Below are 21,586 nucleotides of genomic sequence, written 5' to 3'. Positions count from 1 at the left end.
TAGAACTAATGGGGGGGCGGTAAACACAAAACCTCTGGTTTAGCGGTTTCCTCCTCTATCTGAAGCACCTTCTCTCAGTCCTCTTAGAGATGAAAGTTCCTTTATGTATCCAGCACAAAAGGGCCAAAGAGGTTTGTCCTCTCACTCAAAAGCCCTTCCTGAGGCAGCTGTTCGGATACATGCAGAGAACAGGGCCCTGCTTGGGAAGGAAGGTTCAGAGAACAAATTGCCGTTTAAAACTATTAGGCCAGACCTGCCTGTTCCAAAGCTAAAAATGGTGAGTCAGGGTTTTAGCGTCCGCCTTCTGGGGAGAGAAGGCAAACGTAATTGGGGGCAGCGCTGGCTGACCGAGTGTGGGTAGACAGGCGGGTGGGGGTGGGGGTGGGCCTCTCGAAGGGGCCGGCAGTGCGCGTGCGGGTCGGATGCGGGTTCCCGGCGTTAGACGCCAGAAACCTGCTCCCGAGTGAGAACAAAGGCAAGCGCAGAGCGAGAACCTGATTGGTGCCCGGTCCTCACCGGTGTCCTCCGGCCCCGGAGATAACTTGCATCGCCCACTGGCACGGAGCGCCGTGCTCGCTCCCCACCCGGCCTTGGCCGTGACCACAGGGCCTATGAGTTATGACATCACCTGTTTTCGATTTTTAGAACCTGATTAGTATTCTCGGCTTCTCCTTTTTTAAAGGTCCTTAGTGTACCAGGATTTGTGAAGGCCTGCGGTTCGCAGAATGAAATCTGTGGAGGTGATTTAAAAGAACGGTTTCACGGGTTTGCATTTATTTTCTTTTTAATTTAAAAAACCACCCTGGTTTCCTTAGGGATTCAGTGTGGTGTTGTGATGCAAAATCAGAAAGGTACACTTGGAGGAGCTAGCAAGTTTAGCATATCAAAGCTATTAGACCAAATTGTGCGGTTAAAACTGCCAATCTCCTCATTTCTCAACAGCTGTCTCCTCTCTGTCCCTTTTAGAGACCAACAAGTATAAACCAAGTCTACACAGGAACAAAGGAAATTGAAATCTGCCGGTTTCAGGTTTAAATAGATTAACGTAGACTGGAAAACCCCGAAAGGGTCCAAGTTATGTGGTTGGGTAAATGTGTTGATCTATTTAGCTAGTGATAGCTAAAGGTCGCTAGGTGCTGTGTAGAATTGTGAAACCTAGAATAGCAATGATGTTTGTTGGAAAGGTGCTTAAGAATCAGAAGAAAATGTAAAACCAAGAAAATTCAGCAAAGGAAGGAATTACCACATGCCCTTCAATGCAGAGAACCAAGAAATCCAGGGAGAAAGTCAGCAAGGCACAGTTTTTCTAAGAACTGAAACACATATGTGTCCCCATTTAGTGGTAAATTTCTTGGGCTATGTTCCTGGCTGGTTCTGTTTTTTAAAACAGATTTTATGTGAGTACATTTTAAAGGAAAGGAGAAATTGAAGGATGAAGTGCATTTTTGAGCAGATTGAATTTTCTCAAATAGTATTTTAACTTCATATTGTTTTCTAACACATTCTTCTTATAACCTTTTCTTTTCTTTTTTCACTTAACAGCTAAAATCCTTTCGTAACAAGGTCCTTTAAATTCTTCAGTAACTAAATCCCCCAGAAAGGAAAGCCAAGAGAGTTCAGCCCTATACAATTACATCCTCTAACAAAGCTTGCTAAGGGGGGTTTTAGAGAATTAATGTCATCAGTGATACATGGATCAGATGATGGTTCTCTCTACCAAATTCCTCCAAACTTTTATAATATTTATTGTCTATAGTACCATTTAGTTGACAGTTAATCATGTACTGCACTGTGACATTTCTTATATTGAACCATTATATATGTTTTTATGTTCCATCACTGAACTACTCAATGCCAGTAACTCATTCTCAGCACAAAACCACCACCCTTTCTGGTCCTCACACTCTGGCTCCCACTGTGCTTGTTCTCCTCTCTCATGGTCAAGTCCAGCTTCTGGACCCCTCCTTTCTCTTTCATTCTTCACCAGGCCTTCCTTCCTTTCTTAGATAGTCTGTATACCATAAAGAGAATGTGGTTTAGAGAGTAAGTGATTTGCAAATCCAGGCTTACACTGATAGTTAAGAGGGAGAGAAACAAAAGCCAGTTCTTTTGATTTCACACAGAACTAGGAGAAAGTCCTCCGCTATTGTTATCTTCTATGTCTAAAACAAGGAAGAGCTTTAGAAAAGTAGGATATGGGTGAAAATTATAATCAATGTTGAGAACTACTTTTTAATTTTTTATTACAAAATTAGGATGATACTTCATTAAATATTTTACATTTTAAAACTCTGTTAGATCATAATCACTTTGCCTTGTTGTTTTAAAATATGATTATTTTTTTTTTTGCAAAGAATGCATAGAATCACATGGCTTGGATGTACCATAACTTATTTAACCATTACTCCATTGTTGAACATGTAGGCTTGTTTCTGGTTTTTCATGGTTGTAATGATGCTGTAATAAACTTCCTCGTACTTAAATTTCTGGCAGCATCTCTGATTCCTAGACATGGAATTTGACTAAAATGGTATGAATATGTCTTAAGGCTCTTGGTGCAACTTACTAAAATATTTTGTGGAAAGGTTTGAATAAGAACACACACAGGTGAGAGCAATCATTTGAAAGCACAAATCTGATCTGTCATTCTCATGTATAAGGCCTATCAATATTCCACTTACTTCTACCTCTAATCCCTTCCCCCTGCTTCTGCCATTTTTTTGTCCTTTGAAAGTTTTCCTGATACAGTCAAGAGTCTGTAGTACCTCTCTACAACTCTTCTTTATCATCAAGCTCACTACTGAAATCATTGTTTAAAGTTGTTTTCTCATTAGACTTCAAACCCCTTGAGGGGAAGGGTAGAGTTACATTTCCTTTGACTCCTTTGCTCCTAGCTCAACCCACAGCTCAGCTGTGCACTGAAAATCTTAGAAAAAGCAATGAGTTTAACTCTTTATAAAAAAGGGCCCCGGGCCAAGCACTATGACTCATACCTGTAATTCTAGCACTCTGGGAGGCCTAGTTGGGAGAATCAGGAGTTTGAGGTTGCAGTGAGCTACAATGACTCTACTTCACTCTAGCCAGGGGGCCAGAGTGAGACTTTGTCTCAAAAAAACAAAACAGAGCAAAACAAAACAAAACAAAAAAACCAACCAAACAAAAAGGGCCCGAATAAATATTTGTGAATTGAATTGTTCAAAAAAATTCACGGCTTCAGAGCAGGGAGATTGGGTTCATGTCCTTATCTGTCACCAATTCCTTTTCTGACATTGAACATAGTGACTATTATGACTTGGGGCTTGCTACCTCTTTTATAAAATGAAAGTTCTTGCCACAAGCCATGGGTGTAGGAAGGGTTGAGGGAAATTTTTTGTGTATAGTGCTTTTGAAAGAAGTTACCCTGTTAATAATATGCGGTTACTTTGAATTTGAAGTTGTTTACTTCTCTGGATATTCTCATTCTATTAACCTAAGAACTGGGCCTCTCTATAGTTCCTAAATAAGGATTCAATTGAAAAAAATCAATTACTAAAGATATTTTTAAAATTCCATTTCTTGGGACAATAGGTCATTTTCTAACATTTTGCTTCTTCAGACTTCTTTTTCTTTCTCCCTGGGACACCCAAAGCATTTGGATTGCAGGGAAAGTGCTGCATTATTTACAAATTTGCAAATACTGTAATTTGTTTCTTGCACAAAGGAATTCACACTTCACACAATTGTAAATTGATTGCTTCCTTAGAGCTGTTAATTTGATTCCTGCTATTTTTTCTTATGGCCAAGACAGAATACTACTCCAAAGGAGAAATAAGGGGACCTGATCCCAAAAAGGCAACTTTGGTTCTCATCTCCATTCTACCTCCTTAATCACCCACCTACACCAAGAAAATTATTCTTACCAAAGCTCATTTGCAAAAAACAAATATTCCACCAAGATCCAAATTCCTATCAGCCTTCTCATCTAACCTTCCCTCTCACGGTTTTCTCCATCTAACCCCACTACGAAGCAGGCTACAAGTGAAAGGCTTGCAGATGTGGGCTGTGTTGTTTGTTTCTTTGTTTGGCCTGCACAGTGTTAGCTGGCACAGCAGCACTTTCAAAAAAATTGGATTGCTTTCAAATATTTATAATTTAGGAGATTTTTTTTATACCAAAAATCTGGACTTCCAATTTCTTTTGAAAAATTATCAGATCTAGTCATCTGCAGATTACTGATCTGTTAATCGTCACTCTTAAGTTTATCATAGAACACGAATGGAAAATAAATTTGTAATCTCTTGGCTATAGCAAAAGCTAAAGAAAGGGGTCAAATGCAAAGAATATTATGATTTATCATGTCAAGTATTCTGACTATATATATAAAAATATATATACACAGGTATATACATAGATACATATTATATATACACATATACATATATATATATTTTTTTCCACAATGGGGAGGACAGTTGCCTAACTAACAATGGACTACTATGTTCTTTATGCTGCTAACTTCTTATTCTACTGCCCATATCCCCATTCTAACAGTTGCTTTAGGAGAAAGGGACGACAGGGAATATGGCAGTAGAGGAAGAGCAAGGAAGCCAAGCCTGGTACACTGCAGGTGTTTTCTTTGGTGGGCAGTATCACACAGAGGCTAAGAGCCCTGGCTCTGAAGTTGGATATGAATTTGAGTACTAATTTTGCTTCTTATTAAATATATGACCCTGGGCAAGTTACTAAATATCTCTACACTTCAGTTTCTTCATCTCTGAAATGGAGTAATAATGCTATCTATCTCAAAGGATAATTGTAAAAATGAACTGAGATAATGCATTATAGTGCTCAGCAAAGTGACTAGAACATTGTGAGCCCTCAATAAATGTTTTCTGCGAGTTGCCACAATATGAAGAATGTTATACTCTCCACATACTGTGTGACCTTGGTCTTAGTTACTTAACTTTTCTGTGTCTCAATTTTCACCGTCTGCAGAAATGAGGATATTAAGATTAGCTTAGTCATACAGTTGTTTTGAAGATTAAATGAGTTCTTTGTAAAGTACTTTAAAACAATGCCTAGCTTGTAAGAAATGCTATATAAGTCCTATTATTATATACTGTGGTCAGGAGATTTTTTTATTTGCCTCTTTTTTTTTCAGTGAAGATCTTTGATTTTGAGATACTTGTTCTCAAAAGTAAGATAATATGGAGTAGTAGAAATAGCAATGGACAGAAAGACAGGAGACCTAGGGTTCAGTTCAGTACTGCTATGAACTGTATATTAGACCTCTGTTTTTTTATCTATTAAATGTGGAGGGGTGATTAAGTTGGGTTAAGGCCAGAGTCAGGTTTTGTGGGAACTGAAGCTTATATACTATGTGAAGCTTCCTTGAAAAAAGAATATAAAATTATGGATGCAAAAATGAAAGTGAATACTTAAGATCAGCAACAAAATCACAATAAATTTTAAAAAGCTTAAAAATACTATACAAATCACAAAATCCAGATAAATAACAAATTTTTATTAACTTTCTGACACAACTCTATATTACCTTTTTCCCAACATCTTTAGGGCTGTATCTTCTAATTTCCTCTTCATATGACAATGATTTTTGTAATATTACCTTTTTTAGAGAGAATGGAAAGAGAATGTAATCTTCCCTCTAGTATACATTCCCAGAGCTGAATACCCTAGGACACATATGTCTCATGAAACAGCCTCTGACCCTACCTCTTTGTGGCTTAATACCTGGTGAATTAGCCCAGTGGGCAGTGGGACTATTCCTAGAACCCATTCTACCATTAGGACAACTAGAAATAACAACCATATGCTGACATAACCCACTAAACAAACACAAGCTAAAGGTATTTCCATCTCAACTTCTCCTTAGCCAGGTCAACAAAACAAAGATACCCACAGTTTCTCCAATGCCTCCAGCACAAGGGAGGGTGTGAAGGAGGTAAATTGGAATACAAGGAGACTGTGGTTTTTACCAATAGTTTTAAAAATACTTACTTTTGAAACATATTTAAAAATATGGCCATGTGAGTAAATTGCTTGGAGTTCTCCCATAGCCTCAGAAGGGGCCAATGCTCCTGATGGACCCTAAAGTTTAAACTTCATTAAGTTCATGATTAATCCATGTCTGAGTAGAGAACTGCAAAGACCTCTTCGAGCTCTATAATTCTGTGAATTTGTTTTGTCTTAGTGTTTCCATGAGAGTCTAGTGTAAGCAGCGTATGGGAGAAGTAGGTGAGTTTTTTCCAGGACACAGGGAGAAAGTATTATAAAAGCAGCGCTATTGTCAAATCTCTCTAGAGTTGTGTTGGTTTTCCTTTGTTCCTGTTGGGTTATTTTTCCTGTTAGCCTGTTTATCTCCTTGATACTCCAGATTCAACTCTCCCAAACTCTCAATTCTTTCAGAGATAAGAACATTGAGAAATATTTTATATATTTTAAAGAAAGATCACTGTGAAATGTACTGGCTGAGTGTTAAAAAAGGAGAATGGATGAATAAAATAGAAAAATCCACATGCGAATACGGGGATAGGATCTAGTTAATGGGAGTACAGAGGAATTATAATTTGTTGACTTAGAAGTCGTAGATAGAGCAGTATTCGATTGTGAGGGATTTGTAGGAAATCAACACATAGGACTGAGGTGGGATTGTAGGGGCCCTTAGAAGGGAACAGTTTACACTTTATCTTTTAGATGCCCTGAATATGAATGAGACTATGGCACATCCAGACTTTGACAACTTCAGGGGCAATTCTTATTCATCTGAATATTTCCATTAGTTTGAATCTAAGAGGTGCTCAAAAAAGCTCATTAGATGAAGTGATTGGATATATCAGAACTTGTTAACTTGAAATCAAGTGAACATATTGTTATTACCAACAAAAGTTCCCAAATTGTCTTAAAATTATAAACATATTTTTGTGCAAATGTAAAATTTGTCTTGTTACCAAGAAGAAACTTTCAAAATTTATATGAATGATAATGACAAAGATAGCAATTTCAAAGAAAAAATGTTGGCTTGAGAGGATGCATTCCCACGTGAATTGCAAGCTTGAATCACAACAGCAACTTGTGAGATTCTGGAAGGCTACAAGTTTAGATGCTTTGAAATATATATGTACATATATATATACACACACACATACACACACACACACACACACACACACACACACTCTGTCCAAATATTCCTCTATTCACTCATTTATTTATTGAAGCCTTACGAAGTAGTAAGTCCTAGTAATAAAAATAACAAAAGACAGACTTAGAATCTAATAGTGAGACTGAAGTATAATCTCTGCATTAGTGCAGACAATAAGTAGAAAATGGAGAATAGAATGAAAAAAGGATTATTAACAATGAGCTCAGAAAGATCTTTTGAGCATTTATGTCTATAATTGGATGCCTCTCAGTGGTAGTGTTGAGACATGTGATGCAGGATTCTTGCTGTGTTTCAATGCAATTACAATGTCAACAGGAAGACAGGATTAACCCCCATAAATACTAGAGAACAACACAGAACAGTATATGATGAAATCACCTCCTAATTCCATGTTTATTACTTAAGTCATTCTTGCATTCATGCATTCAAGCATTCTGTGTTTGTGGACTGCTTGTCATGTGCCAGGCACTTGGCTAGTTATGGAGATGGAGTGATGAACTTGAGAATCAGAATGTATAACCTGGCAGAGAAGATGAACTTTAAACAAATAATGCCATAAGTAGGGAAAACACAGGAAGGGAACATATATCAGGGGATGTAACCTAGTCTAGGCCTTTCTGAAGAAGTGAAACATAAACCCAAGTAGTGGGCTTCCCCCGGTTTCTGAGAGTGACTGCCAGGTATTCCATCCAAAAGGTCCTTTCTTAATGTTTCAATTCCCCCTTTTAATATAATTCATGTTCCAATTACAAAACTCCTATGAATCCTGGCCTTTTACATTGCAGTAGACAAACTTTCATGCTGGGTGCAATCCCTCATTTCTTTTCTAAGGGGCACTATCCCTATTAAAAATTCACCAGAATTTTGACCTCCTTTTCCTGATTCAGGAATATCACTTAACTTTATAATCTCACACTGAAGTTTTCACACTTAGCCCACCACTCTGCTGAGTTCCATTTGTGTATGTGCAAGTTATATGTATGCACCATTTCTAACAAGTGCATCTATATTATCTCCCTAAGACTGTGTACTTAAAGATAACCCTCATACTTCTAATCTACATTTTCTAATTCCCATAATCCTCAAGGCAGTGATAATAATCATCAAAGATACAGTATTAGAAGCAACCACTATCATTTAATGAGTACTTAGTATATGGCAAGAATTATACAATAACCTATATATATTACCTTGCCTAATATTTATAACACCCCTATCTCTATTGTACATATGATTTGTAAGGATTGAAAGTTTGGTCAAAGTCACACAGTTATTACAAGGCAGAGGTCTGATTTGAAACCAGATTTGCTTGATGCCAACAGCATTTACGATGTTACACAATCTTACCTTGGCATTATTCTGTCAGTCATTATTGTGAAATATTTTTTGAGCTAATTGTCTATGTTAGGTTACTAAACTATAAGGTCCACTAGATTAAGTCTCTTACATATTCACCAAAGGTAGTTTGGCCATCTTTGTTAATTGGCTTCCTATTGAAATAAATGCTATGAGAGAAGGCAAAGGAATATCCATTATTCCATATTCTAATATTTTATTGCCCACTGGCATGTTACTCTAAAATAAAACAATTGGGTGATCTTGGGATAATAAAAGTACTTTTGTTGGTACTCTAAGTTAAAATTTCAAATGTTTTGAGGTATGTCTGAAAATTCCTAGGCTCTTGGCTAGTCATGGGGATAAAGTGATAGACATGATGGAGATAAAGTTAAGAGAAAGAATAAAGGAAAGGGGTACTGTTGCTATTAATACTTTCACATGCTATACCAAGGCAAGCCCAGGTCTAGTGCAATTAGCTGGGATTAGCTTCTCTAAGAAAGAAGATGAACAAACTGGTTCCCACATAATCTGCCAGCAATCTCAAGACGTTTATAACAACCTATCCCATCCATATCCTCTTCTAAATGAATCTTTCTGCTGGTGGCTCCTTCTAAATAATTGTACTGCGTGGTTGCCCCTTGTCTCCCATGAGTTGACCAAGAGATAGACACTTGACTCAAAGACAGACATTCTGTAACCTAGCCATCCATCTGTGTGGACTAGCTTCAGATGATAATCTGGGCCAATCAGATTCCTTTCTTAGAAATCTGGCATTGAGAAGCTATGATACTAAGCCAGTTGGCAGCAAAGTCAGATTGAGAGAGGATGTCATGAACCATATGCAAACTAAAACTAAGAAGGAACAGAACAGACAGAGAGTAAAGAGTGAGAAAGCTGGTTAGGGAGGGAGGATGGGGCAAGGCACAGAAAGAAAAAAAAGATGCTAAGACACTGGTATTTAGAGTTCCTTAAATTCTGATGTGTTTCCTTTTCCAGTCCCTGTGTATCCTTATAATAATTTCCTTCACTAATCTAATCTCCTGCCACTGCTAATTTTGTAAAGTACTTTATATGTTATAACTCTGTTTCTTACAACCAAAAGAAACCAACTGATACAATCTTCCTTCATTTCCATGTCAAGCACTTATAAATGTGAAATATTACCCTTATTTCTTATTAGTAAATGGATGTGAAAGTCAGACGTGCCAAAAAAAAAAAAAAAACTAGAATTCACTGGGCCAGAAAGTCCCAATTTTAGCTTTTACACATCAAAATTCTTACAGCCCATGTTTCATTAAGAAAGTTCTGCTCTGCAAAAACCTCAAACTTTTTAGAACCTTTTTCTGTTCCAAGTTAAAGAAGAGTCAGTCGATCAGTAATGTATTACCCAAACTGCTTCTCCTCTCCAGGTTTAATGTTAAAGTAATGCTAATATGTCTATGCCATCAACTGCTTGTAAAGAAAACTTTGAGAGACAAAGGCTCTCTCCCTGTCCCCTCAGTATCCTTCATTCAGACTTAATGCCTGCAGGCCCAGTTTAATGATTTCCCAGAGTTTATGAACCAAAAAGATAAAAGAAAAAAGTACAAACAAAAATCAAAGTTACATTTCCTCAATAGTTTTCATTCAAGAACTAAGCAATTGAGACAAAGTGAATGAGGTACCTATGTGTCAGGAGGCAAATTAAAGATCACTGAGTTCTAAAGGGTATAGGTGTATAAGGGACTAGGTATATAAACTAAGAGGTCATTTTGTTTTGGAAATATAAACATGTGTATAAGTGTTCTATTTTCACTCAACTCGCCAGATGTGGAATGTGCCTGAACAACTAACTGATTCGTTTCTGTAGACCCGATCACTAGCTTTAGAGGAGCTGATCTCAGCTAATCACAATAGATCTGGACTTTTCTTGGTTTCCATTCCTTTGTGTCCTATTCCTCATCTCTGCAGGAGGCACCGATCCTTCCCTCCCTTTCTAAATCTCTCTCTCTCTCTCTCTTTTTATCCCTCTTGTTTATACTGGGCTCATGTTGAGCTCAGCAACCCTTGAACTTGTTTTCTATTTGAGAGGTGAAATAGTCCTTAGGATTTTCCAAGCTCTTGGAGAATAAAGAAGGTACTTCACTCTGCCCACAGGAGTCATCGTCTCAGGTATGGTGAAGAAAAGAAAATGGTCTTCCTGGGCAACACTAGGTTGGTTGTGGTTGTGTTGGCCTTGCTCCTGATGAGATAGCACTACTGTTATTTCTGGATATACAAGACCTGTCACTTTGCATTTTCTATTTCTCAGTGAAGTCATGAACATCTAGAGATTCACATGTCTATGGGGAACTGGAATGCCCAGAAATGGAAGCAAATGGAAACATTCTCATTATGCAAGTGTAAATTTAGCTGTGACCTGAAATGTATTGCCTAAGACTTCTATAAGGGTGAAGCTGAAAAATTTTTGTTATTTTTTTACTTCAATGTTGTATAGTCACTGTTCAAAAACTCTTCAAACTTCATTTTTTAGTACTTTATAGGTTTTTTGTGAAGACTAAATGAAAAGATATATGTAAAGTGCTTAGAACAGTGCCACTCCTATTATGAGCACTTAATAAATGTTAGCTGTTTGTAGTATTTTAAAAAGATTTCATATAACAATAATGTATTTTTTCAATAGCAATTGAAATTTACTTGAATTTTAATGTTTTGGGTTACCTAATCCCATTTATCAAGACAATTTGTTTTGATTTAAAAAGGCCTCAAGTGCTTGATAACATGCAGTGTTTATCATTAAACATCTTTATTGCACTTGTGTTTGCAAAGTACATTTTTGTCATCTATTAGACTATCCAATAATATTCAAAGATAGAGAGCTCAGTGTCTGTGATACTGTTAAATAACAAAGAAGCTAAGGGTTGGAGAAATTAAATGACATGAACATATCCTTCATTCTAATCTCTCTCTAGATGAAGAAAGATCTTCTCTAGAATTTGGGTTTGCAGGTGTATACAGGTGAGTGTATATGTATACACACACATATGTACATATACCTCTATGTGTCCTGCTCTCAATAAATTCTCTTTTTTCTAAGCTAAAGATAGAGCTCATTCTTTAAGCTTTTAACTGAAAAATTACAATTTGCCAGTTAATGAAAAGAAAATATTGTTCCCATTTAAGAGCTGAAACTCTGCAGTAGAGTGTTTTGGAATACTTCAAGAGCTTTGCCTACTAGCCATGGCTGGTGATTTCTGGTTTTACTCTGAAGGAGGCAACTACCTTTTGTGACATGAACAAAATACAGAAGATAATATGCCCAATGTATTCTGTAAGGCTCAAGCAAGGACCATATTATAAATGGTTTATAATAATATAAAACAACCATATTGTAAATAGGTCTGGTTTTTATAAATATAGGGCTGAGCTGAGAGGGTCCTCTGGGTGGAATAATGGGTAGGGTATGTAACCATGTACTGAGCACCGCAGTTCTGCCTTCTTTGCCTTTTGTGATTGCCTTGTGTCTATAGAAGCTTATTTGTGAGTCTGCCTTGGTTATCAGGCAAAATGCCTTATTTATTTCCTGGTTGTTTACAAAACTAAGGACCCAGGCTACAGGATATTTATGCTGTTGTCCATCAACACACTCACTGGGAGAGGAGATAAGCAATTCATCTGCCAAATATATTGTGGCCTATGAATTTTGAGTGCACGTGAAAAATGTCACTGCATTACCAGGTCACAAATAAATGATTTTGTTCTCTTAAGCTAATGATGCAACTCATGGAGGTTGATTGAACCTTCCTCAGATGTCATGAATGTAATTTCTGCCTTTCACCTATAGTGCTTAGCCCACTGTGCAGTGGCATCTCAGGCAAAAAGGGGCTGAAGCAAAGTCTGAGTTCAGTGCCCCTGAGAATGTTGAGAAGAGATTCTCCCCTTTTTCAAAGAACTAGGGAGTGTATTTAGCCAAACAAGGATAAGGCTCTAGGCTCTAGATGTGGAGGGCGACAAAGAGGGGTAAGATTTTTCTGTGTGGGAAAAGCAAAGAAGGGAAGGGAGATGCCGTGGTGTGTTGGTATCATAGTTTCTGTAGTCCTGGTGCTTCCCAAAGTAGCTTCAGAATGAACCAGCACTCAGTTCCCCTATGCAGGGCAACAGCCTGGGGGGAGCAGAGACTGGAGCCACACCCTACCAGCTCCTGAGCCAGCTCTGCGTTTTCTTCTCTCTGCCCTGCACCTTCAGGGCTTCAGCACCATTATTCAGCTCCTATTCTGGAGTGACCTCAGGTGACTTCCTCAGAGCCCATGGATCCTGATGACATGTTAGCTTTTTTGACTTTGTGTCACCACTGCTTCTGGATTCCCATGAGCAGTTTCAACAATTTTACATGACTTCAAGGCCTTTTAATGTGTCTTGCCTTTGGCGCTGTCACTCACCTGATCAACTTCCAATTTTTCCTCGTCCAGTCTCCCACCCCTTTTATTCATCTGCTTCTTTCCACATCATCTGCCCTCCTTCCTGCCACCTTCTAAGTAGAGCAAACTGCTCAACCCCGGTACTTTTGCTCTATTTTTCAAATTCTCCTCAAAAGTCACCCAAATTATCCTGACAGCAAAGTGGAAAAGCTTAAATATATTTTGCAGTGAAAAGCCTAGAGATGACTTACCTACACATGGCCTATTTGCTACCTGTAGTTTACACTCCTGCCAGGGGCTTTGCCTACACACACTTTTGTGATTTTGTGTTTAATGCTGCCTATGCTGAGTCAGCTATTGTTTAGGCAAATTAAGGCCGGTGTCCTGGAGGAGTGGTAATGGAGATATTGGTGGCATTCGCATGGCTGAAAAGTTGCAGGTTACCTCTGGCCCTGTCCATGGATAAAATCTCAACCCCAGCCATATTATTCTGAAAGAAAGGCCATTTTTCATCATTAGACTGTAAGCTCCATAAAGGCACATGTCTCTGTCTGGATTCTGTTCATTCATGTATTCCAGGTGCCATGGCATGGAGCCTCTCCCAGTGTAGGTGTTCAATAAGTCTTTGTTAATTCAGTAAGCCTTTGTTAATTGAATTTATTACTCTAGCACTGAATAAGACTCTTTTCATTAAATAGCACAATATCAAATGTGTATGGCAGGGTAGATTTCAATATGCTAATTAAAATATATACAGAAAAAAATGATCCTTATATCCATCATGAGCCTTTGAATGAACATGAATTTCTGAGGGCTGTAAATGTGTCTCAGAGAACAATATTAGGAACTAAGTGGAACTATAGTAAAATTTAAGGAATATCTCATACATGAAGGGTGGCAGATAAAGAGAAAATTTATCTTTTTAATTATAGAAATGGAAAATTGGTAAAGAGTTCTCTGTTTACCTGAGATAACAAGTATTTTCTCAAGACCTTAGCACTGCTACTCCTAAAAAATAAAACAAAAAACCCCAAATAAATAAAATAAGGAATTTAGAATAGATAAGATGCCTTCCAAATTTAAAAAGTTATGAGATTATGATTATAAATGATCAAAAAATTATATAACATAAATGAAACTGAGGACTTTATTCCCTCTTTTGGGAATAGGTCTAGACCTAGAACAAAAGATCTTAACCCAAAATCTATTATTTTACTGCCTTGTATCTTTGAATTTCCTAAAACTGTGTGTAAAAATTATGTATATGTGCAATCCCCCCCACCCAGGAACAAAGGATCTATAGTTTTTATCAAATTCCCAAGGTAGTTTGAGACCCCTAAAAACCTTATAAATCCCTGGATTATAATATTTTAAATTGTCTCTTTATAAGACTCAGGAGAACACTTCCTGTGTGTCAGGCATCATGCTAAACATTTAAATATATTAACTCATTTAACCCTAACTTCATAATACTGCTGCTTTTCTAAGATGTAAGTTCATTAACTTTCTCAAAGTCATAGAGCTGATATGTGGGGGAGCAGGGATACCAACCCAGGCTGAACCAAAATGTCCTGCTTTTAGTCATTATGTAGAACTGACTTCCTTTTCAGGAGATGGAACATTTGCCAAGAACCAGGGCCTTTTCAGTCTTAGCCATCATTTTCCATTTAAATTATCCTTTATATAGTAACTGCTTCCTAAGCATCCTAAAGCCATACCACTCTCAAGCAGCATTCCTCTACAGAACCAGTCTTCTAAAGCACAGAAGCAACCCTCTCCGTTCACATCCATTTCATGCCATTGTACAACTAGGCTGCAGTAAGCTTAATTTTGTCTTAACTCTCTCTTCTACACTCAAGTCTGGCCACATGGCACAAATGGACAACCCATACGTTTGGAAAGACTCCAAGAAATCCATCCCAAGCACTGAATGGTCCTGGCCCTGTTCCAAAATTTTACTAACCTTCCACAAATTGTGATTCCAGACACGTTTATACCATGGCCCCCAGGATAATGGAAGCCACAAAAGATGCAGAAATTAAAATGTCAGTCTAGCTGGGCTCACAATGTGGGCCAGCAATTACAATGGAACCCATTGCCTTTTAGGTCACCTGAGGGTAGCACGTCTGTGCTTCCTGCAAGAGAGGTAACAAAGTAATCCAGAACAGTTTTCTTTTTACTTTTTTTTGAGACAGAGTCTTGCTCTGTCCCCCTGGGCTAGAGTGCAGTGGCATCATAATAGCTCACTGCAACCTCAAACTCCTGGGCTAAAGCAATCCTTCTGCCTCAGCCTCCCAGGTAGCTGGGACTACAGGGGCATGCCACCACGCCCGGCTAATTTTTTCTATTTTAGTAGAGATGGGGTCTTGCTCTTGCTCAGGCTGGTCTCCAACTCCTGACTTCAAGTGATCCTCCCACCTCGGCCTCCCAGTGTGCTAGGATTACAGGTGTGAGCCACCATGCCCCACCCAGAACAGTTTTCTTGATGTTTCTCAGCTCACTGTAAATACAGTGTGCTACTTAACAATAGCAACCAAGATTTTAATAAGCAGTAGGAAAATGTTTTAAAACCAGGTGAAAAGTAGAGATCAGAATTCTGGTGAGCTTTGTAATTCAGCTACCACTGTCATTATGCCAGTGTGAACTAATCTGAAATACATGCTCCCGGCTGGCGAGGCAAGTAAGATAAAGCACTGCTATTCTCTGCCCAAGAAAAGAGTAAGGCTCATCCAAATTGTTTCATTAATGTCAAATTCTGAAGGACGAGCAGTATGCCATGTCACGGAAGATGGAAAAAAGAATATCCACAGCAAAGGTGACCCCAGAGAGGCCATACACATTGTGGGATAGTGACAAAGGTGCAAAGCATCAACCTGAGAAACATAAGTGAAACTGAGGACCAGAGTCAGAGCTATGGGTGACATAAGGGACTGAATGGTGCAGTATTTGTGACATTGCCAATCCCACTTTCTTTTTTTTCATTCTTTATAGCCCCAACCACTGATAGAAGCCACTAGGTTGACCTGAAGTAATCTGTGGTGTTTTCTGTGCTTCTGAAGGTGCAGATTTCAACGTCTGCAGTGTTACATTCATGAGTCTGCTAAATTTGAAACTGAGCACTCCAAAACAAGTAGATACCTTTTCTTCTGGTATGCCAGGTAAAACTGAGATTACTTCAACCAGAACTGGTATTTAGTCATGAAGGAGCTTGCTTAAACTGTTTTAGTTTTTCTTTTTATATTCTTGATACAATACTATGGATACAGGTTATTTTCTCACAGTACTTGTCACCTGCTTTGTGATTATTTTTTTATGTAGCTGCCTTCTCCATGAGATTATAGGCTCCAGGAGGACAGTTTTCCTCACCATGATATCCTCAGTAAAATAATTTTGGGGAAGAAATGAATAAAGAAATTTCCAATGCAGAGAAGTCTTCTGGTCTATGTCATAGAAATGGTGAATTCTTATCAAGTTAGTAAAATGTGGGTTGCATTGCTCAAGAGTTTTTAGTAACCAGTGGTTGTAAACTGAATTTACATCATGTGTAAATGGAATGCTGAATACATTGTAAATGCAGTTGTAAGTTTTGGAATAGGAACACTCATTCAGGCTGCAGTGGATAACTGCTATTTTTTGTCCTCCTTTGGGTAACTTTTAGCCAGTTGGGTCTGGGAAATTACCCCCTCCTTTATGCTGAGCCCTGTCCTTGTCCTCTTGCTATAAGAGTCTCCTCCCTCAGATACAGTGGGTCCAGCACTGGTATGTGATTCTCTCTTCCTCCAGGGACATTTCCCTGGGGCCATGAGGCTTTCTTTGTTCAACTACAATCCCAGCTGGTCTTGTCAGAGGAGCACCTGTGTGGGTGCAGGAGGCTGTCCTTCCTTTGCTTTAGGGAGAAATGAGCTGGACCTGTGGGTTCTCCACACTAAAGCCACACAGGGGAGGGTTAGGGGTGGGAGAGAAAGAGACACAGAGAGAGGGTCCTGATGACACCATTAGAGGCAATGAATCACCCACAACTTTATTTTTTCTGTCATTTGCCACAAAAATAATACTAGGACAGGTACTATGCTGTTACTTAGTTTTTATATTTGTAAAAGAAAGAGATCATTTGGGTGGCTCTTAGAGGAAGTGAAGTTTGGTAGATCTTGGTCTGGTTAGGAAACTCATTATTTTATTGGACTGCAATGTGCTGGCCTAGATATAATGTTCTAGTTTCTGGAGCTACAGATAACTCAAACTCTCTTCACTCTGACCCCTCCCTATGAATCAAGCAATTATGACTCCTTTGTTCATTCTTTCATTCAATAAATATTGAGCACCCACTATGTGTGGATACATCTTTTCTCCAGGCTATATGTGTAGGCCATTCTTCGAACTGTTTCTCATTTCACAGCTATTCTGGACCAATACTGCTGTTCCTTCTTTAGAAGGACTCCACTGTGTCGAATCATCTCCTTTAAGATATGGATCTGGAGCAGAGCATGATAACATTCAGCCATTGGTGTTACACATTTCTTAGGTGCCAACCATGGGCCAGGCGTGAAGGTAACAAGGATGGATGAGGCTGTTTAGGAGGCTGCCATGTAAATAAATCAGTACAACACAGAGAGCTATAGCATGTCCCAAAGAGGGAGTGGCCGATTCTCCTTGGGGAGGAAAATCCCTAAAGAGCCTCTCACACAACAGAGATGAGTAAGGAGAGGCGTGTGGACCTTTGACAAGTGGATGGAGAGTCAATGGCCTGAGCAAAGGGAAGGAGGAATGGATCAGCCTAGTGAGTTCGAGGAACTGCAGAGCCTTTGATAAAGCAGGACTGTGGGATATGAGATGGGGGTATAAAGAGGTACAACCAGAAAAATATTTGGGGGATGATCTCATGAGAAAGCCTTGAATGCTGTACTGAGGAACTTGGATTCCTTTCCTACAATTGACAAGGAGTCTCTAAAGTTTTTAAAGAAGGGGGACGACATGATTAAGTTTACATTTTAGAATGACACTTTGAAGTTATATGGCCCAGAAGCTGGATCTTGAGGATACTGAGGCAGGAATCCAGCTGGGAGACTACAGGGTATTCCAAAAGTCTCCATACAAAGGAAAAATTTTGTAAAGAATATTTTGTAAATAAAGGTACATTTAGCTACAATTTTCCCCTTTCCCTATGTATGGTGACTTTTGGGACACCCTGTAGATCATCTGGGTGAGAGGTACAGAGGGATTCCCTTATGGCAGTATCTCTGAGGATGGAAAGAAGGGCAAGTTGAGAGGCAGTGAGGACAAGTGGGCAGGCTGTGCTGCAGGCCTTTGCTGTTCAAAGTGGGTCAGAGGACCAGTAGCATCAGCAGTACCTGCGAGCTCGCAAGAAATGCAGGCTCTCAGGCTCCACCCCAGACCTACTGAATAGAATCTTTAGGTTAACAAGATCCCCCAGACCATTCATCAGCACGTTAAAGTTAGAGAAAAACTGACCTAGGTGTTTGGCATATGGTGGTAAAGACACAAGACAGCTGAGGTCCCTGCCTTTATAGAGTTCATACTCTAGTAAGAAGGCAGATTTGAAACAATAATTAACACTGAATAATGGTTTATGTTGAATAATGACTGTGATTAGTGCCAGGGAACTGGGTGAGCATGAAATAGAGGGACTTCCTGGGCTGTGGGTTCAGAGGTTTCCTTGAGTAAGTTAAAGAGACAAGGAGCAGAAAAAGCAGGTGAGGTTGGTAGAAAATGAATGTGTGTGTGTATATGCCTGGAGGGAATGGAGGGAGGAGTCTTCCATGCAAAGAGATCAGCACTTGTCCAGACTGGAAGGGACACGAGGATCTTGGGGGACTGAATGAGAGCAGGAGCAGTGTGGGAGCCAGGAGGAGCATGGTAGGAAGTGGGGCTTGAGGTTGAGCATCAGGTCCAGTCTTCTAAATCATGCAAAGGATTTTGATTTTTAATTTGAGAAGACAATGGAAACAGTATCAGGAAGACCATACCTGAGAGGAGAACTTCTCTCGTGGTTTTCATAGCCTTCACTGGTGATTTTAACCACAGCCCGTTCATTAGTAGACCTATTGCTTTAGGCACTTTTAGCTTTTACTCAATTTAAGAAAGATTTATTGAACACATACTCTGTATTAGGCCCTATGCTAGACAAGGGAGGGCTATTAAAATATTTAAGTTGTGACCCCTGCCCTTAAGGATATTACAGTTCAGTAATGACATTTTGCTTCATTAAAGCAGCTAATAGTCAAACCAAGAAGAACTTCCAGTTTAATCATTCCCTGTGTCTTCTCACATAGACTGCTTCTGAACCAGTTTTTTCACCTCCTGTTCTTATACATTTGATTTTTTTAATACAAAATTTTACATTTTTCTTGGTTTCAGGCCATCCTCCCAGGCTGCTATATCTTTTTGAATCCTGCTACTAGCTCTCTCTTCCAACTTATGCTACGTGCAGATCTGATGAACGTGTCTTCTTTTTGTTAATCCAAGATCCTACTTAAAAAATTGGTGATAGGTCTCAGAGGGTCCTAAAGCCCCTTAGCATGGCAGCAGTAGAGATGCCCTTTCAGGTGATTATTGATTGATTAGGGTACCATATAGTCTTTTTTCCTGGGAAGCATCTCCCTATCTTGTAGCTAGAAATCAGTGCCCTATTGATGGGCACCCACAGCACCTGTGAATACCTTCATCATAGTACTTATCACATTACATTATAATTTTATGTTTCTGCCCATCAGTATGGGGCTGCCGTTTTGTTCATCACGGCATTCTCAACGCTGAGCACAGTGCATTGCATTAATGGATACTCAATAAACATTTGTTCAGTGCCTTAACCTGCATAGTTTTTACGGACTTGTAGAAATTGTCCAAAACTGCCAGGCTATTTGATAAATTTCAAGGACTGAAATATAAAATTTAACCCGCCAGATGGTTCCTGGGTCTATGGCCAGTTTATCTCTACCTGATTAGTAACTGGGACTTGAGTTCACTTCTTGGAGTTGGCTCTACACCATCATATGCTTTGCTGTCAGGAGCATTTCCTGATATTTCTCATAGATTTTTTTTAGTCTCTCCAGATTATTCCAGAAATGCTGCAGTGAAATCAGAAGAAAAGAGATGCATGTAACCCACCTTATCACCAATCTCTAATTTCATGGACTATCTAGTTAACAGGTATACTAAATATAGTGAAAACCACGGTTTAATTTGGAAAAGCTCATTGACAAAAAGATAATCTTTTTGATGTTAATCATCTTGAGAGATTTATAGTTTTTCATTCTGTCCCTGCATGTTTCACTTTTTTCTTTGATTAAACTATGGGTACTACACACACTTATTTTTGAAATTTGCTTTCATTAATTCTTCATTACCTTGATTTATTTTTTTCTTACTGTACCCAAGTTTCTATTAGTTTGCCAGAAATACTTGATAAGATTTACTGGGACTTTTCAACATCCCACATCCAGTTCTGTGTTTTGGATTTCACAGGCATTATCCTACTTCATCTATGGGAGGCAAGTATATGGCTCTCCTTGATTTATATTAAAAAATGAAATAAACAGGAGGAAGGTTAAATCATCCTCACATTTAGCTTGGTTTCCATCGCTCCTCCAGGTCTGCTGGTGTGTTGCAGAGCTGAGGTTTGAATGAGAGCCGATTCTAGAGCCTGAACTCTTAAGCCAGCACACAATTTTGCAAAGGGCTCAAAGACATAGAATACTGTGCTGGAAGTGCCGTTAGAGATCACGTAGCTTAGAACATGATGTCCGTTTGTGGACTTGTTTCGCTCTGTCACTTTGGGCAAAATTTTTCAGTGCAAAGAAATAGGTAGAGGAGACAGGTGGAGTGGGAGAGGGGCTGGGTGGGTTGATTCCAACTCCCAGACTCCTAGGAGAAGGCTATCATGTCTGGAGCTTTTGAATGGGATGGATATTGCACACGTTTCTAAACCTGCATTAGTGTGTTTCCTTATCAATAACATTTTTTTCTACTAATTACGTGAGATTGGGATCTAATTTAGTTTTAACTGCCACTCACAAGCTATGTAACCATAGGAATTTTTTTTTAACCTTTACTGAATGTTAACTCTGTGCCATTTTTAAAGACATACGATTCAGGCAAAAGAGACAGCAGGAGGGAAGGTGCAGCCACTGAACAGAAAGGTGGGGAGCTGGATGTGAGAACTGCCCAGGTTCACTCTGGAGAGTTGATAAGACAAAGATTCAATTTTTCAGTATGACAAATTGTTATCTTCAAATAACACAGAAAGACAGACTATCAGTAAGGTCTGTATTTCCACAGGCAGTGAAACTATGAAGAGCCCAGCAGTGTGAAATAAAGCCAGTTTCAGAGAGAGCATTTTGCTGAAATTGAGAGTGACCTGTGTGTGCCACAGGAAGCAGGAGACCCGAGGATCATAGCCTCACAATGTCCCCAAAGGGCAAAGAAGCAACTTTGGGAAAATGAGAGAAGCATGCAAAGTACATGAAATCAGCTGTTTACATCGTGAAACATAAGTCACAGTGCTATGTGTTTGGAGGCTGCAGTCACAAAGATCAAAAGAGAAAATAAAAGCTTATACCTGCATGAGTAATCTGTGCCCCTCACTCTCTCATTCCTTTCCTCCAACACTTTAGTCTCCTAAGCCTTTGCTAAAGGATTCTCTGTCTCAGTTAAAAATAAGGATGAGTGAGGG

General features: G+C 39.0%; 1 long non-coding RNA gene across 2 annotated transcripts; it reads left to right on the top strand.

Annotated features, from left to right (window-relative positions):
• Positions 1-205: 205 nt before the first annotated feature.
• Positions 206-19,994, top strand: LOC123642194. 2 transcript variants are annotated; one of them, XR_006736387.1, is made up of 3 exons: positions 206-277; positions 683-740; positions 19,968-19,994. It is a non-coding gene; the product is annotated as an uncharacterized LOC123642194 (long non-coding RNA). The 2 variants fall into 2 exon arrangements; XR_006736388.1 differs by lacking the exon at positions 19,968-19,994 and adding an exon at positions 15,889-15,975.
• The last annotated feature ends 1,592 nt before the right edge of the window (positions 19,995-21,586 follow it).

This window comes from Lemur catta, chromosome 7, assembly GCF_020740605.2.
Source record: "Lemur catta isolate mLemCat1 chromosome 7, mLemCat1.pri, whole genome shotgun sequence".
NCBI lineage: Eukaryota > Metazoa > Chordata > Mammalia > Primates > Lemuridae > Lemur > Lemur catta.
Note: the sequence above shows the minus strand (reverse complement) of the source record. Positions and strands in the feature narration are given on the sequence as shown.